This window comes from Ambystoma mexicanum, chromosome 12 (assembly GCF_040938575.1).
Source record: "Ambystoma mexicanum isolate Mex_15411 chromosome 12, UKY_AmexF1_1, whole genome shotgun sequence".
NCBI classification, from domain to species: domain Eukaryota; kingdom Metazoa; phylum Chordata; class Amphibia; order Caudata; family Ambystomatidae; genus Ambystoma; species Ambystoma mexicanum.
In genome coordinates, this window is record NC_090936.1 from 1186491425 (window position 1) to 1186506711 (window position 15287).

The following is a 15287-nucleotide window of genomic DNA, read 5'->3' on the forward strand; positions in this document are numbered from 1 at the left end:
TCCCTCTCGAGCTTCCCCTTGCGCTCCTTCAAGGCTTTCACCATCATGGACATGCAGTCCTCACACTCCGAACAATGGTGCTCGGATCCCAAGCTCCATAAGCAGATACTGTGTGGATCCGTTAGACAATTTTTTACTGCAGTCTCGACATTTCTTGAAGCCGGATCGCGGCGTCGTCGGTTCTGATGAAGCCATCGAGAACTATAAGGAATATTCGAGTAGAAATAGATAACTATCCTGACTGAGCAACGATGTTCTGAGGCCCCACGAAGCGCGGAAAAACGGAACTGAGCAACGGACGCAGCACGTGGCTATTTATGAGCATGGTGACGTCGGCGCTGATACGGTGGCCGTCGAGGGACATCGACTCAGCGGACGTCGATGCGCAGCGCCCTCTACAGAAAAAATTTCCGAGGCCAGCAAGCTGGAAACGTATTATCAAACATAAGGAATACGTCGGAGGAAACAATCCCTTCGAATAAGATGTTACAGTAATCTAACCTCGAGCCTATGACACAGGCGATGGTGAGGAGACTGTCATCCATCAAAAAGGGTTTGCAGGCATTGAGGCGCTTAATGGTGTGGGCTGCTGAGGGGGAGATGGCATTGACTTGACATGCAAGAGATAGGGTGGCATGTAAGTGGACTCCTAGTGTTTTCACTGACAGGTGTACTTGGATGGTAATCCAATCTATTAAGAACAAGTTACTTACCCCTGGTAACGTTCTTTCAACTGAGGTTCCTCCCACGTATTCCTCATCTTTGATATTCGATATCCAGCTTCAGCATTTTCTTTTTGGCAGAGGGATCTGTGCGTCGATTCTATGTACCTCGAGGGCCTCAGTCTCAAGGATGAGGTCATTGAAGGCATATATAGAACGTGCAGCGCCCTTTGGCTTCAGTTCTGTTTTTTCCCTTACAGCAGAAATACCCACAAAAGCACAGGAATGACCGTACTCAGCCTTGAAGGAACGAAAGCTGTAATAGCATGGGAAATTCTACTGTCGGGTAGGCTGGGAGGTCGATGAGGAATATGTGGGAGGAACATCCAGTCGAAAGAACGTTACCAGGGGTAACTTGTTCTTCGAATGGATTATGTCCTCCCACGTATTCCTCATCTTTGATAGACTTCCAAAGCAGTATTAGATTTGGTGGAGGGAGTAGAATTTGATTTGAATTGTTTTCATGAACCGAGTGCAGGACTGCTTTACCAATGCTACCATCAGGACCGAAGGAAGATTCCAGGCAGTAATGCTCTGAACGTGTGGAACGCAGACCACGTTGCCACTGCAAATATTTTTTATAAGTACACCCCTTTGCAGGGCTGTAGAGGTAGCAATGCCCCTGGTGGAATGGGCCCTTAAACCTTCCGGAGGTTCCTTCCCTGCCAACCTGCAACATTCTGTAATGGTCGGAATGATCCATCTGGATAAGGTCTGCTTAGAAACAGCCTGACACGGTTTGTGGCCCGTACAGCCAATGAAAAGCTGATCAATACAGAGTTTTGACATTCTAGATATATAAAAGCTTAAAGCTCTATGAGGGTCCAACCTATGTAGCTCTCCTACTTGCTAGGATGATGGGGGGGATAGCAACAAGTCAAAATAATGTTTTGCCCTGTGTGGAAATCAAAAATGATGTTAAAAATGAAGGTGTATCCCTTAGAACAACCCTATCCTTGTACAAGATAGTAAAGGGTGGCTTGGACGAAATACATGAGTGGAAATTCCCAGTCCACCACAAATGTGTCTCCTATAGCTCCTCTTGGGGGAAATTCCCGGAGCAATACAGTTTGCACTCCGGTTGACACCGGGCGGAAACAGATCCACTTGAGGGTTTCCCCAAAGGGTGAAGATCTCTTGAAGGACTTCCTAAGCTAGCTCACACTTGTGGGAGACTGCTCTACCTGCTCAGAGCGTCTACCACCGCGTTCTCCTCTCCAGCTAGGTGAACTAACGTTCGGGAGATTCTGATTACCCTCAGCTCCAAACGATGGATATGTAGTTTGGACTCCGATGGAGATCAAAGAATGCTGCTCATCAGATTGTTGGCATGGGCAACCCAACCCCGTGAGTGAGGTGTCCGTCACTACTGTTATCTCCGACCATGGTTGCTGAAAAGGTTCTCCCTTTAGAATTTTTGTCCTCGCAGGTCCATCACAGAAGATCCTGTGAGATCCTGCTGGGAACCTGAAGTAGGTCCGACATCTTTCCTGATAACTGGGACCATTGAGTTCTTAGAGCCCATTGAAGGGATCTCATTCGCAGGCAGGCTTCTGGCACCAAAAAAATGCAGGATGCCATAAGGCTGAGCAACCTAAAAAAGAAAGAAAAAATAAAAACCAAGGCCGGGAGACACTGGTCACTTTGAAATTTGGTGACCATCTGCAGAATGTCTCGAGCCCTCACCTCGGGTGGCAAGCTCTTTCCCAAGATGTATCCAGAACAGCTCTGATTAATTGGAGTTTGCGAAGGTGTCATATGGACTTGTAATTGAGGGAGAAACCCAGTCTGAAGGGAGTGGCAGGTGACTTGGAGATGATCCAGGAATTGTTTGGGAGAGCGCACCCTGATCAGCCAATTGTCCAGGTAGGGGTAGAAGTGAATCCCCCCTCTCGAGACTCGCAGCTACTACCATCAGTTTGCGAACCTCAGCTTTTTTCGGTGGTTGAGATGGATTGGAACATGGAAATAAGCATCCTGAAGGTCCAATTACACCATCCAATCCTGGATTTGGTGGGCCTAAAGGATCTAAGAAAGTGTGACCGACCATCTTGAACTTGTCCTTCCTGAGGAACAACTTTAAGTATCTCAAGTCCAAGGTGGGTCTAAGTCCTCAGTCCTTCTTGGGTATTACGAAATACCAACCCGTGTTCCTCTCCACTGCAGGCACTGGTTCGAAGTGTATTTCTCTAGCAGGGTTAAAATCACCTGCACAAGGAGCGGATCAAGAATCCTCAAAGACTGGTTCCCCTTTGGATTGTTCAGAGTTCTCTGTATGAAAAGGAAAGCAGCACCCATGGGCTACCGTTTCTAAAGCCCAAGCATCCGAAGGAATGTCGCGCCATTCTTCTAGATGGTGAGAAAGTCTGCCTCCCTCCAGTGAATTGTGACTGAAGACCTCAGAGTTTTTGAGGCAGTTGATGCAGTGGTAGAGGGTAGATGCCCCTGCTTGAGCTGGCTTTGCACCCCTTTTTTCGTCCACGAGGAAATCTTTTGCCCCTTTGACTGGCCATTCCTCTCGCCCTTCCAACTGAGGAGCAGCAAAAAAATAAATAAATAAATCTACCCCTCCAAGGTTGTCCACTAGGTCGAAAAGGCAGAGGTTACCCAATAGCGGCACCTAAAGATTTGGCTGCCACCTTAGAGGTATGCAACTTTTCAAGACTCATCAGGCTTGTTGGCAAAAAAGTGAGACCCGTCAAAGGGCATGTTGAGAAGTCTTGATTACACAACCGGACTTCTACAACCACTCAAACCTGTGCATAACAGTGCTACCAGCCATGGCTCTGCTGATGCTATCAGCAGAATCCAGACCGGACGGAAGAGATTCGCACAAAGCTTCTTTGCCGTCTCCAACTATGGCTAAGAAACGGTCTTTCATCCCCTTCGGGAATGTGGTCTGCCACCATGGAAATGCAGTCCCATAGAGTGAATGTACATTTTTGCAAGGGGACATGTGAGGTTGGCAGATTGGAGTGCCATACTCCCTGCGGAAAAAACTTCCTTGCCCATCCATCTACTCTTTTTATCATCCCTATCTGGAGGGATGGTAGGGTAAGCCGCTTGCTTAGATGTTACAGTACCTGCCTGCACCACCAGACTCTCTGGAGTGGGGCGTTTTGACAGTCGGGGTCACTACTAGAAGGGAGGTACTTCTTGGTCAAGTTTTTATTTACAGCCGGATTGGTTTGCAGTGTTTCCCAATTCAACACCACCCTTTTCTGCAAAGCAATGTAAAACGGTAATATGTGATCTGACTGAGCACCCTTATCCAAGATGTCTGTTAGATCATCTTGCTCGAATGGCAATGGAGGCCTGCTCCACCACCCCATGTAGTCCACTACCTTGGGCATAAGTTGTCTGTAGGACGCATCTGCATGCTCCACAGCTGCTGATCTCCCAAACTCCAACTCATGTGAGCTATCCACCCAACTTGCAGTCTGTAGGTTGTCATAGAGGTCTCTCAACCTTGACACCTCTGCAATGAAACTCTCTGGTTCATTTGGCATACCAAATCGGAGGCCAAATGGAGTCTCTTCATCTGAGGGTTCATTGTCCTCAGATATGGAAGAAAAACTTTAAAAAAAATAGTCTTTTTTTCGGAAGTGGCAGTTTCTCAGGCACGAGAGGTTTTGTAAATAATGGGTTAGACGCTGGCGCCATACATTTTACCGGGCGCTCGGCACATATGGCACAGCTGGCAATGATGGCGCAGCTGGCGTCGATGACGAAGTCGGCGTAGAGTGTTTGGCTGGCGTCAACTTATGCTTTCGGCTCGACTGATCCTTCGATGTTACTTCATCAGATCGAGCCTCGACAGCTCTCGATGTGGATCGGGCCTTCGTCCCGGGCTCGAGGGCACGCAGGATTTAGGTTGAGGCCTTTCCTTCCCGGCTTCTTTCGAAGGCACGGTAGGAGCATGGCTTGGAGGCTTCTGGTTTTCAAATATTTTGAGCATCTCTGCTCTGAAGGCCTCCCACACAGCCACAGAGGAATTTTTTTATATGGGCTAGAAAACCCCTCAGGGCAAGTGTCAGACGAAGTCAACGAAGGTGACCTATGTGTGCCTTCTCTTCGACTTCTTCGAGGACGAAGCAGAGTGGTGAGAGCCACTCCTCAATCTCGACCGTTTGGCCTTCTTCCTCCGAGGAGAGTCGCCTCTCGACTCGGTCGAAGTTTTTTGGCCGGGGTAGGAGATTTAGGGATTCGAACCATCTTCAACCTGCACTTTTGTGCCTTCAAGGCCTTTCCAGTTATCGACTGGCACTTGGAGCAGTGCGAGGTGTTTTGGTCTGTCCAGAGGCACAAAAAAAAAAAAAAAAAAAACACAATAGGGATTGATCAAAGACATTCGACCCACAATCACAACCCTTTTTTAACCCGGTCTTCGAGGTTGTCTGTGTTGATGAAGACGACATGTTCTTGATTCTCTTTTGAAATAAAGTTGTCACGAAAGTGAAGAAGCACGCTGTATTTCTCGAAACTATAGCTGTTGCGGAAAAACGGAACTGAAGCCAATGGGCGCTGCGCATGCTATATATGCCTTCGATCCCTTGAGGGACATCCGTTCGACGCCATCGACGCACAGCGCCCTATGCGAAATAGAAATTCCAAAGCAGCTGAAACTGGATATTAAGATGAGGAATGAGTGGAAAGACACAATCCATTCGAAAGAGTATTGGTGGTTCAAGCTTTTTAGGACTGAACGGAGGCTGACAAGTAAAAGTTCAGTTTTTTCATCGTTCAGGCAGAGAGAATTGAAGGGGAGGCAGAGAGACAAAATGGGAGTGCACGATACAATGGGAGGTTGCCCTGGAACCGCTGATAACCAAACAGTTTTGAATTCAGTTGTGGCAATTGGCCCTTAAATGTAATGTTTGTACAAAGCAGGGCGTCGTGCCATAAGATATTAAATTGGAACAACCCCCGGCAAACATCTAAAGTTGCAAGCTAACTAGTAACAAAAGTGCCCCCAGCATGAATGCCAATCCGCCACATGCACAGATCGAATAATATCTTTCTCTCTTCAACTGCTAGTGCAGATTTTGTAGACTGAAATTTCAAATGGAGTAGTCTTAGGGAAAGGAGATCTTTGTGGGATTTTCCATGCAACACAGCAGTCTGCCAATTGTGGGGCACAGGTGCCAAATGTCTGAAAGTATGCCTGAAAGGTAGTTTTCCTGCTCACCGCAGCTGGAAAGAGAACCTTTGATTCTTTGTGGAGGAAGTCTTCACCTTCTTAGTTTAATGGAGGGAAGAATAGATAAGGGACATTTTAGCAATTTAAGAGATTATGTAGTCAATCGTTTACTTTACGATGCAGGAAGTCATTTTAGGTTTTTGCTCAGAACCATATGATCTTCTACATATGACAGTTCCACGATTTGAGTATCTAGTGTGCTAACTTGTGTCACTTTGGAACCTTGAGTAATAGATTAAAATATGAGGGTACAGAAAGGAGGGAAAAGAGCACGGATGTTTGATACACTGTATTTTATTAACTTCTTTGAATGCCATTAAAACTAATAGAAAAGACAGGAGAAACACCCACATTTTATTTTTAAAATGTAACAATTTCATGTGACATAGTCAATGTCAAGTCATGCAAGGAGGCAGGGAATAAACCCCTAGATCTTTACGGGAGCATGAGAGATTTCACTTCAGAAGTCTAGATGTTCAGGTTCCATCCTGAAAACAATCTAATCAAAACTGAAATTTTCAATGGGCAATGTAAGTTTATACATTGTGGCACTTTTTTATTTTAACAAAATGTAAATGTTAATATTAAAGGATATTAGTACCGCGCACTATCACCACAGGAGTGGTCCCCAGGAGCTCTGGCGGCTCTGAAAGAGGGAGAGGGGGGGGGGGGGGGGTGAGTTAGTGGGAATAAGCTGGAAAAGTGCAAGAGAGCAGTGATGGGCTGTTGGCAGCCTCAGCCCGGTGGGTCTGTTGGCTGTGCTTGGGGTGTTTTACGGGTCGGTAGCCGTGTGCTGTTGTGCAAGTCTATGTGCAGTTTATTTTGTTGTTGCAGTGTAGTGAAGTTTGTGCGGATTGCTGCATTATAAGCTTGTGGTTGTGTTTGGTTAGAGTTTGAGAGGTGTATGCAGAGGGATGAAATGGTTAGTGGGATGAAATGGTTAGTGGATTGGTTAGTTGGCCTTGCTGTCCCTGCAATTGTCTAGGTGTGATGCTTGCCATCATTCACCATTTCATCGGTTTCATCGGAGTGTGGCGCTTGCCAATTTCAATATTCCGTCTAGATGTGAGGAAGGCTAGTGATCATGATTCCATTCAGGTGTTGCACTAGTCGTCATTCAGTTTCATCCAAGTGTGGCACATGCTTACATTTGCATTTCTATCTAGATGTAACGCAAGCTAGAGTCAAGGACTCCATCCAAGTGTGGTACATGCTAACATTCATAATCCTGTCTGGGTGCGATGCAGGCTAAAGTTGGGAATTCCATCTAAGTAGGGCACATGCTAACATTCACATTTCTATCTAGAAGTAACGCAGGCTAGAATCAACGATTCCATCTAAGTGTGGTACATGCTAACATTATTACATCCGTCTAGAGCTGATGCAGGCTAATCTTGACCGTTCTCTATAGGTGTAGCACTAGTTAGCATTGGCTAGTATGTTAGTGTGCAATACAATGCAACATTTACAGTCCAGCCAAGAATGGATTTATGCTGGTGGTCACAAATCTCTAAGTATGCATGATGGAAATCTATGGCAGTCTACTTTATGGAGAGGTAAGGTAGAGTGGTGATGGCTTTCTGGAGTAGAGTAATTGCTCTACATGCCACACTTAGTTTTGTTGGTGCCTGTTGGCTGCTGGCTTCCTCTGCAGACACCTGCAGACATGTATTGGAGCCACCAATGCAGGAGGCGCCCCTTGCCTCAGGATCCTTAGCCGCAAGGAGGTGGGATAGGGAGGCAGGACAAAGGCAGGGGAAGCTCCAGCACTGCTGGGGAGCCCACGAGGCTCGCAAAACTCAGCGCGCCGCCATGAGGGTTCCAAGGGTGGCCCAGTGGGACGCAGCACACACGCTCACCTGTTGCCAAGATGGGAAATGGCACAGGGAGCGTCTGTGCAGCGATTCCCAGGCCACAACTCCAATGGGAGTAATTGACCAATCAGGACTGGAGGAGGGATAGGGAGGCGGGACAAAGGCAGGGGAAGCTCCGGGACTGCTGGGGAGCCCGCGAGGCTCACAAAATTCAGCGCGCCGCCATGATGGTTCCAAGAGGAGCAATGGGGGTCGCAGCACACACGCTCATCTGTTGCCAAGATGGGAATATATCATGAAACAAACTGATGTAAGTTGAAGAGCAAAAAAGCACCACAAATAATTCTGGTTCTGTAGTTCATACATACAAATAAAAGTAAGCCTTTTCTTACTTGGATGTGCCTTCCTCATTTCAGTCCATGTATGCAGGTGGATTATTTTATTTCTTAGTATTTAAACTGAAAATATAATTCAAAATGGATAATGAAAAATGTTTGCTATTTCAGCATTCTCTAACTTAATTCGTTAAAATGACTGCATACAATATTTTTGCTATTGTTCAAAGACAGCAGAGAAGGGAACACCAAGAGGGGCTGCTGAGGTGTCAGAAAAGCTCACTGTCGAGTAGCTTGAAGATTAAGTCCACAGGGGCATTGATTCTCTGATGAGCCTTTAACCTGCCAATCTCCACCCTACCTCCAAATCATCCCTGCTCTGGTGGGGCTGGATGGTCAAAAATGACTATTGCAAGCCTATTTGTACAAAGACGACCCAACGTCCAATTTTCCAGTTCTTTATTATGATCGTTTTACATAAACCATGCAATTCCAATACCCTCAAATAGATTCACCTTAGCAATACGTTTAAAACTGGCATGCAAATAAATGATTACCCATCACCCACCATACATGTCTATAATGTTCTACTTAAATCAGATTGATAGTTCATTAGTATCACAAACTAACTTACAGATTTAATGGCGCACAGATACTTCTTGCTTAATTTTAGCATTTTTCATGCAGTCCTATTTGGCAAATCCTAGACTAGTGGCTGTGTCTGCATTTTCCTTTTTTCAGGTTGAAAAAGGAAATCAACAAAATACACGAAGTGTTTCTCCCACTACTTAGCCTAGAAAAGGCACTGTTCGACTGATCACAAAGCATCCAAGTACATCCATACAGGTGCCTGACCAATTTGTAATAGGACATTTCCAATTAACTGCCTCACCATCAGATGCTGCAGTTGCATGGACCAATTCTGACCCAATTCCTCTGCCAAGCTGATGGGGAGATCAGCGACTTTACATACCCCTGGTAAATCCCTCTGCTTTTTTCATTCTTTAGTTTCGGTTTCGACTTCATTCAACATTAATCCTGTAGACCATGGATTTAAATACCACCTAGTCCACCATCTTTTGTTGTTGCTGGGGAAATGCAGTCAACACCTTTTAACAATGAACATAGAATACCCCAATAGGTGCAACACAAAACCGACTCAGCCTGAAGTATTTATTCTGAACGCTAAACAGAGACAAACCACCTCCATCTTAGATCCCAAAGATAAACCTAGTTCCTTGCAAATCGCAGGTATGGAAGTTTGCCGGATTCAGCCCAGATGCACGTTCCTGATGAAGCATTCTAGTTCGTTCAAGTGAAACATATCCACAATATTCCATTGTTCTGCTCCATTAAGGTTGCGTTTGACCACACAAAGCCATTCAATCTTAAACCAAACAAGCATAAAGCCCCCTATTTCCATTTTATCATGGTCATCCACTGTATTAAAGTGACTTTTCTGTGCAGCTTTAAAGTTAAACTTGAAACCTAGCTTACTAAACAGACACCACTTAATCTTGACCCTTTAATAGATCAATGACCTTAGTAAGGATTCATAGTTTAAAACAAATAAATAAACCAAAATCATACAGGATATTTTCTGAATGTTTTGTGTAAGAAAGCCTTGATTCCATTAATGAGACATGACCATTCTGCTACAAGAATCTCAAGCAGCAGGTTTCAAAGCATAACACCTGATGTAACACCCTACATATTGCAGTATTACTGGGGATAAATTGCTTGCTCTTAAGCACTGAACATGTGACTCCACCAATGTATCTACACAAGCCACAGTAACCTCAGCTGTCTACACTGTTTGCCGTAAGAACTCTCCATTCGGACCAGAAAAAACAACAACATAACTGGCGATCCACCATTTGACCGGATCCCCCTTCTGGAGCCACCATACTGTTATGCTCCGCTCGTCAAGGATGCTTCGCCTCTGTCCCTGCAACAGAGAAGTGTCAATAAGAAAACTCCTAGGAAGAGCAGCGTAAAAAACTCCCGGGTATACACAAGAGTCTAATTAAAAACATTGTGGATTACATAAGAAACTACAATACTCTCCAGAATTATCTAGATCAAATAGCAGTGGATACAGCATAATTACACATTACAGCTGCATAGCTATTTCATCCCATGGTAACTTTGCATTTCTAGAACTGTACATCAGAACAAGCATCGGACAGCCCCTCCTATTATGGTGCAGGGGTGAAGGGAAATACTAGACTGTCTTTTAAAGAAGTAAGACTTTCCAATAAGAGGGGTTGGAAAATCTCCATTTAGCGTCATGACTGGAGATGAGCAATCGATAGTCAATTTTCCCCAACTACTGGCCAGACTCTTAGAGGTTGCTCATGTCTCGGAGGAGTGTTGAAGTGGTTTTCATCGTTCTTAAAGTATCAGACCAGAGTAGTCAAACTTGGAAGCTGCTGCTCTGATCATCTTCTGGTGATATGTGGAGTACCCAAGGATCATCCTTGTCCCAGATATTGTTCAATGTTCACCTCAGGTCTGACATGGACATTTCTGCCAGGTTTGGTTGAAACTATCATTCCTTTGCTGATGATACACATCTATGACAGATTGAAATCTGCAGCAGAAGCCATACAACATGTTTTGGCCTGTGCCAACGCAATAAAAAAACTGGATGCTTGATAGCAAGCTCCAGCTCAATCCATTCAAAACCGAGGTCATAGTGTTTGGCCCAAACAACATACCAAGACTTCCATGCGATCACTCCCTGTCCGGCTATTGATGCAGAAACCTTCTCTTTATTTGGCAGCCTTACCTGGGTTGTTATGTTCTTGTCTCGGAAGTCATTAGATCCTTTTTTTATCAACTTAATCTTTTAAAAACCATTTTGCCATTTGTTTCTGTACCCAATCGTGCCGTGGTTGTGGGAACCATGATAAACTCTAGAATTCATTACTGTGGTGTCATATATAATAAGCACCAGCTACATCGGCTCCAGGTTGACCAAAATGCCACAGTCAGACTAATTTTGAATCTGCCTAAAAGGATACCAATCCCGGAGTATCGGAGGAAGTTCCATTGGCTGCCTGTAAGGAAGCAGTTTGAATTTAGATTGCTATGCCCAATATAAAAATTCATACAAGGTGTGGCATCCAGCTACCTTGTTTCTAAAATTAGGCTTTATCACCCATCTGATACGCTGGAAAAAAAAATCTGCTGGTGGTCCCACCCTCTCATTGTGTCTCCAGGGGTGACATGTTTTTCTATCAGGGGACATCGCCTCTGAAATGCACTACAAGCGAGTTATGGAATCTATACTCCATTGACCCTTTTTTGGGAAAAAACTGAAGACGTACCGTTTTCAGTAAGCCCCCTCGTTCTCTGGTTATGTTTTAAGCGGTTAGTAAAAAAGTAACATCTGCGCCTAGATGCAGGTTCCTGCTTGGTTCCGCAAGGCATACATTACTTTTCTAAAATTAATTAGCAGAGATTGCTAATGAAAATTGTCTTCATTAGCAAACAAACCAATTTGATTAAAACTATAACAATGTTGCTAATGTCCCCATAGGTTATTTGTACCCAAGACACAAAACTAGCAACAATGCAGCCTTTTTGTGTACCACTGAAGACAGACATTTGTCGGATGAGTCAGGCTTTGCAAAATCTTAAAAATTCTACTTGACCTGCAGGTCTAGTAATTTCGTTTACCTACTCGACCTAAGAGAAATGCACTTGACCCATGGCAATGGATGACAAAATGTTAATGCACTTTCTTTAAAACGGTGCATGCATGTCACCACAAACCCACTTTCTCTGGCACACTGCTGCCACCCAGATGCCAGCCATGCACAATTAAATTGTATTTGACACTTATTGCAAAGTAAATGTAAACCGCATTTTCAAACATCCCCTGCAAATGGTGCCCTTTACAAAAATCTACTTAATGTGAGTGGGCAGGTAGGCTTTGCGAGCACCAGATTAGGGTCTGTAAAATGTAAAAAGTTAGCTGCATGAATGACGCAAATACATAGGTATTATAAAAAAGGTTATGAAAACTGTTTGGCCAGCAGTCCCTCAGGTGCCAATATAGAATGTAATCATGGAGCAAAGCAAGCTCTGGAGGCTTACTACAGTGCATGGCTTCGCAGTAGATCTGTAGATGTACAGACTGGTTGGAACTATAAATCACTACTTTGTGAGAACATCTAATTAGCTTTGTGTATTCATTACGTAAGAGGGAAAAAAGGAAGAGACTAAGCAGATTGGATGGCGTAGCAGGCAGAGAACTGGTCAAACTAGGTGGAATATTATAGTTTGTGGCCATCTCACTTTCAGGGTAGCTGGTATGAAGCAGCAGGGTGATGAGATCGAATGTCAAGAAGTATAGGATCAGCTCATGGGTTGTGCACCTGTTGTAGACGTATGCAACCAGCAGGTCACAGAACTAAGTTTGCAATTAAAAGCATTTGGCTGTATGATCATGTACATTTTCAAAAGTTTTCACTTGTCAATATGATCCATTTTCCCCCAACAAAATGAAATAGTTGACACTGTGCGATTTAGGTACACTAACCTAAACCTTACTGTAACGCATGGAGGCAATGCAGTGTTTTACAGTAGCAATCCTGTAGTTATGCCTTATGTAACAGCGTACATTTTTAGGAATGGAATTGCATGACTGTCTTAAAAGAAATAATGTTTACGCATACTGGTCTTTGCCAGACAGAGTTGGCTTGATAAAGGTATCCTCCGAGTTTACTTCTGGTTTGCAATATATTGAAAATGAAAAGAAAAATCTTGCCTACCACTCCCACACTTAAAAATGGAGAAGCCGATTACTGCTGCAATCTCTCCCTCGATTAGAACCTTTGAACTTGCACAGAAAAAGAGGGTGAGAGAGTGTCCTGAGGGCAAGAGACATATGCAGGGTGTGATGTGCTTTCATTGAACAGTGCAACTTAAAAAAGCTAGTTTTGCTACACAAGTGTCAATTTAATTAGCAAACCTACAGAATTGCATAGTAAATGGCTATGCAACAGTTTATTGTATGCTTTGTTCCGCGAGGATATGCGCACTATAAATCATGAATCAAAAATGTATTATGTTGGTTCAAAGTCTACTAACCACCAGTGTGCATTTTTGCAGAATAGGCTTCAATTAGAAGTTTGGAAATTCTGACTCTCTCAACCAGTCCATGGCTTGAATGATATCTTCCAAGCAAACCCCTGATTGGAAAACATTGGTTGTCACTGCTACTCTGGTGTAGTTGGTGCCAAAGCGATACATCTATACCAGCCTTCTTCAACATCCCCTTCAACACCCAGCGGACTGATATTGCCAAAGTAGACAAGGAGATGGGATTATTAGCCAACTGATACCAATAGTCCCTTACCAGTCAGCCTTCTTGCGCATATTAGTAGGTGTGTCCTCGTATGTTTCAGACAATGCATCAGGCAACGTTTCGGGTATTCTGGGAAAGTTAAAATTTTGCGAAGTGTGCCTTGCAATGTGAAATACTACCCCACAGGGAAACCTACTCTGTCTGCCAAGTCTAGAACCTGAAAATCAGACACTCCAAGACTAGGCACAATAGCATGTTCCATGACCATGTCACCCTAAATAAGGTCTACTTTGTTCTCTAAAGAGGTTTAGCACCACACTGATGTTCCATAGCAGGCCATCAGAGTGGCCATAAAACAAAGGCCGACTGATAAATCGATGCTTTACCTTCTTCCAGCAACTGGGCCAGGAAATTAGTCCAAGGTACTTAAGTCACTGAAATGATATCTGAATCCCCCTCAATGCTCCTGCGATGCCAAACTGACTTAGCATTGAGATGTTAAGAGTGCCAGGATTCACTGGGGTGTGCCTTAGCCCAAAGGTCTTGGGACAGACAAGCAAGACGGGAAATCCTCCAGGCCACCCAGAAACCATCAGACTCACAGGTAGCCTGCCTTGATGATCTGTTAGATTATCGATCCAGGAGGATTGGAAAGTCCTAGGAAAGTTCCAGAATCACTGGAAACCAAGCTTGAAAGGGCTCATGTTCTTCCTGATGGACCGTCGACAGTACTTTTGCAATCATGGCAAAAGGGGTGTGGGGTCGCATAGTGCATTCTAGTTCTGAAGAAATGCATCCAGGACTGTAGCATCAGGTCTGGCCTGCAGTTGACAAATCTTGGAAGTAGCAAATTAAGAATAGATCAGAAGGGATCTGTTTGACGTGGTCCCTACAAGAGATTCCGTCTCAAACAAATGCCCTTCCCTAATCAGATCACTCTCCAGGCAACATTACCAGAAATCCTTAATCTTTGCGAGAATCTTTGAGGTGGTTTGTCATGTATTGGACAGCCAACAAAAGGAGGCAAAAATTGAAGCTTCAAGCTACTAGCCAGCCATAAAAAGTCATTTGCCACCTCAATTGTATTCATACACAAAGCACACCATCTCCTACTCAACATGAGTAAAATAACACTAGCCACTGGCTAGTGGCAAGTGCAAATTTTGCACCATGACCAACACGCCACCCATTTTTGCAACTTTGGTATTGTTGATTTATAAAGCGCTTACAACACCGGACTTCGTCCTTCACCAGAGACTGGATAGCCAAAGAGCCTCTTCCACTTCTCCCTGTAGTAATTAGTCCACAGAGAATGCCCCAGCAAAACCTGCTTGTGTTAGAGTATCGCCAGCGGCGGCAGCAATCCAAAAATGGTCGCTGTTCCAGGCCTCCATGTATTGTTGCTACCACTGCAACTTCCTTATAGCTTTGTCAGACAAGGGCACCATTTGGTTATAAGATCCTAGAAAAGCAGATGAACTATATTAAGCCTTTGCAGAGCTTGATAATGTAATGGCCCAGGACGTATTGCTTGAAATGAGGCCAACAGCCCTATGACTCGCACCAGCGCTCTGAGGCCCCATGTCCAATTGCCAGCACAGTTCCCTCTTACGGAGTGCACCTTCTCTGCTTGCAATCTGAGTGGGACTTCCAGGGTGTTCGCTGAAATAACAGCTAGGATTTGTCACAAATTACGAGAAACAAGAGCCTCTGCAGGAGGTCCGTCATGGAGCACACCCGTTTCATATAAATGTGTCTGGACACATGAGAATCATGTCCAAGTCTTGCAAAATCTACTAGTCCACTCCCAGTGGCGAGGAGATGTTATGAAAGATTAGCTCATATGCCTTCATTCTGTCATAGGTACAGTTAACTCTGCAAAATGTAGTACAGATTGGT

At 44.5% G+C, this 15287-nt stretch overlaps 1 protein-coding gene across 1 annotated transcript in view; it reads right to left on the bottom strand.

The window, feature by feature from the left end:
- The window catches only part of ARID2 (AT-rich interaction domain 2), a 1843885-nt gene that overhangs the window by 1762384 nt on the left and 66214 nt on the right, over window positions 1-15287 (bottom strand). The gene's annotated exons all lie outside the window — the stretch shown is intronic.